This window comes from Bison bison, unplaced genomic scaffold, assembly GCF_000754665.1.
Source record: "Bison bison bison isolate TAMUID 2011002044 unplaced genomic scaffold, Bison_UMD1.0 scf7180017862984, whole genome shotgun sequence".
NCBI lineage: Eukaryota > Metazoa > Chordata > Mammalia > Artiodactyla > Bovidae > Bison > Bison bison.
In genome coordinates, this window is record NW_011493556.1 from 413,354 (window position 1) to 417,582 (window position 4,229).

The window sequence follows — 4,229 nt, forward strand, 5'->3', positions numbered from 1 at the left end:
AATTGCGACTGGTGGAGCTGACCCCTTTTCTCTCCCCCATACTGTGTAGTTGGCAGCAAGCAAACTCACGGCCTCCAGATTACAGTTCCGACCACTTCTGAAATAAAGTGAGTATAATTCTTGGTGCTGGTCTAGCATGAGCTGTGGATGCAGAGAAAGAGTTGCAGTTGTCTGGAACTCACAATTAGGGGGAGGAAAGAGGGAAGGGAACAAGAGACTTTGGCATGTTCTCATGGCATAAAATCTTAATAGAGTTCAGTAGGCTTTCTGACAGAGGGGACATTCAGCCCGATGTCAGCACCAAAGAAGTGCAGGGAACTCCCCCTTCCAGTGGACTAGCCACCGGTACTCCCTGCCTTACGGAAAGCTGGACCCCTCTTCCTTTCAGAGGAGGTGAAGAGTTGCAGCATTTGGGTGTTGAGTTTTTAAACAGATCCAGTATTGTCATTGTCTTTTTCGGACAGCTGAAGAAAATGTTCAAGTAATGGGAAAGAGCCCAATGTACTACAATTTTGTGTGATTTGTTTTGTCATATTAAACATTCTGATATCTTCACTTCTGATATCTTATTAAAAATTCTGGTATGTGAATTTAAAATATAAAATGAACCTATCTGCAAAACAGAAATAGACTCACAGAGAATAGGCTTGTGCTTGCCAAGGGCGAGGCGGGAGGGAGGGGTTGGTAGACGCAAACTACTACATTTAGAATGGAAAAGCAACAAGGTCCTAATGGATAGCACAGGAAACTATATGGAATATTCTGTGATAAATCACGGTGACAAATAATTTTAAAAAGAATATATATACCTGTATAGATGAGTCACTTTGCTGTACAGCAGAGACTGGCACAACATTGTAAATCAACTATACTTCAATAAATTGTTTTTTTAATTCTGATATCTTTTTTCTCTTTTAAATTAATTTTTATTGGAATGTAGTTGCTTTACAATGAGATAGTTTCTACTGTCTGAAATCTTATTTTCTACATATTTAAGTCCTAAAATGTCAGGTTCAGGCTATTCAAGAAACATACCTATACTGTACCAATCATTCAAAATCATAAAAATATTTTAAAATTAATAAAATAAATCCTATTCTTTACTGAGACAGTTTTGACTTCTGTAGATTGTTTGTATCTCCATGCACATCTTTGAATCAGCTTGTCAATTACTGTCTTAACCTTCTTACCCCTTAATCTAATACTCTTGACCCACTCATCCATTTTGTTGAACTTGAGTTCTAAAGCAAAAAACAAAATGCAAATATGCCAAATGTAAACAGCATGCAAATAATGCAAATATGCAAATGATGTGCCAGTGATGTGGAAAAATGCTCGCTTCCGCAAGTAGAGCACACAGAGATGACAGGTAGATGATGTCATGACTTTAGAGGCAGATGGGCTTCCTACCAGCTGCTGAGTATGGGGGAGAAAATAGAGTCTAACTTGTCCAGCTCCTTTGGATTAGGTCTTTTAATTAATGAAAATGTGCAAATATGCAATTAATATGAAAATGAGTTAACAGAGAAGAATTTCATACTATTATTACCTGAGGTGACCTGACATGACCTTTAAAAAAACACAACAGTTTCTAGATAGTGATGGGATTTCTGTAAAAATCATTATTAAATATAATATTTCAAAGTGGGGAAATGTATGTGAACAAAATGGTTTCATTATTTTTCTCATCTAAAATTGTCAAGCTACTGGAACATAATTTGATAGACCCCTGGAGACCACCAGTTATCTAGAAGCCACACTGTAAGAAATATTAAACGTCTAGGTGACGGTGGAATTCCAGACAAGGTGGAATTTAAGGTTGAGAAATACTGCACTGGAAGAATAAAGATGTATAATTTTCAACTAATTACAGGAAATGAAATGATTAAAGAACACTATTTCATAAGCATTTTCTCATGTCATAAAAATCCCTTTAGACCCTACTCTTTAATTGGCTGTTTAATTTTCTATTGTGCTGTTGGGCCAGCAAACAGAATTCAACAGTATAGAAAAAAGATTTTCACACCACAAGAATGCAGCAATGATTTGTTATTAGAATTTTTATTAACACTATAAATCAAATCAATAGACTCAGAGAAAAATAACATCAATGGATAGTGAAAAGGTACTTGATGCAATTCAACAAAAATTTCATGTTTTCCTATATTCTTAATAGTTTTTGTGCACAAGAGACTTATATTTCCTTGAAAGTTGGAAAGAACTAGTAGGAAAAATCCTGAAAGTTTTCTATTTTTTAAAGTAATGATTTGGTAACCCTCCATTTCTTGGTTATAGATGATTATTCTTCTATGCAGATTTTGTTGATTTTCTTAAATTTATATTTTCACAGAAAAGTGTCTGTTTTTTAAGACTAAATTTTATAGGCAAGGAATTAGAAATGGACCACTACCATCATTAATTACTCTTTTTCTAGCTGTTATAATAGTTTTTTTGTCCCTAGTTTTGTTTTTTTGTGGTTTCCAACTTTTCTTGATTAGATTTTCTAGAAGTTTATCCATTATATTTTTTCACCAAGAGATTCTTCATTTAACTGTTCAACCTACTTTTCAAAATTCATTAATTACTGTTTATTTTTATTATTTTTCTCTTCTTTACTTAGATATTTTATTAGATAATTGAGTATACTTTATCTCTTTCAACTTGAGTTGGGATTATTTATTTTCATTTATAGTTTTAATAATAATAATTAAAATTATGCATTTGCCTTCAGAGGAATTATTTTTTTTTTCAGACAGAATATTTTAATTTATTCCGTTGTACTTAATTTTTTTTTAATTCATGAACATTAAAAAGTAGGAAATAAGGACATTTAATATCTTAGAGTTGGGAATTCCCTGGTGGTCCAGTGGTTAGGACTCAGCACTTTTCACTTCAGGGACCTGGGTTCTTTTTTTTTTTTTTAATTTTATTTTATTTTTAAACTTTACAAATTGTATTAGTTTTGCCAAATATCAAAATGAATCCGCCACAGGTATACATGTGTTCCCCATCCTGAACCCTCCTCCCTCCTCCCTCCCCATACCATCCCTCTGGGTCATCCCAGTGCACTAGCCCCAAGCATCCAGTATCGTGCATCGAACCTGGACTAGCAACTCGTTTCATACATGATATTATACATGTTTCAATGCCATTCTCCCAAATCTTCCCACCCTCTCCCTCTGCAACAGAGTCCATAAGACTGTTAATTCATTTAACAATTTTATTGAAAGTCTACTGTGAGCCAGGCAATATTTCAAGTGCTGGGAATTTAATACTGAATAAAACAGACAAAATCTCTGGCTTTGTGACATTTACATTTTAGTGGGAGAAGGTGGAAATTAAGTAAAAGATAGAGTAGATTATGTAGTATATGAGAAAGTGATAAATTTTAGGGAAAAAAGAAAGCAGAAAGGGTAGAAAAAGAATTCTAGGGAGTAGAATTGGTAATTTATTATATTTTGAGAATTCTCAATTTAGTACCTTAATTTTATTTTAGTCCCAGTATAAATTTGCATGCTTATTTTCTGCTTTTCCTGTCATCATTGAGAAGAATACTCTAAATTTTATAATTGATTTTAAAACTCTTATTTATTTCTAGTTTTCTTGAATTTAGTTAGAGACTGTGTACAGAAAGGTTTTGTGTTGGTGTATTTGTTGATATTTCCTTTGTAGCCATTTAAGTTAGTGTTATACCTAGCAGCAAGTACCAGAAAACACAATCAAGGAAGAGGTTGACTTATGTTCCAGAACAAGGGGCTGACTTATATCCTGGAACAGTAGGAAGTTCAGGACAACCATGAAGGAACAAAGCTCTCTCTCTTCCTGCTCTCCTGATCTGCAGAGATGGTGCTGCCATCTTGGGCATTCCATGTATGGGCTAGACAGTTAGGAAGAGTGAGGCAATGAGGCAGCCCTAGGAGATTCATGCTGCTGGGTCTTTGGCCAGAACAGAACCACATGGGCACCCCCAGCCACAAGGGAGAACACAGATAGGTTTCTGTTTAGTTTCTGGTCTCAAGTAATAAAATTCAGAATGACTGTTTGGTAGGCCAACCTAGTGAATACAGTACACTATCAATTTTTATAAACATATTAGAAAACTATATATTTTTTCCAATTAAAAAATTTTTTTTAAATGGAAATATAGATAATTTACCATGTTGTGTTAGTTTCAGGTATATAGGAAAGTGATTCAGTTATATATATATATATATATATAATTCAGTTAT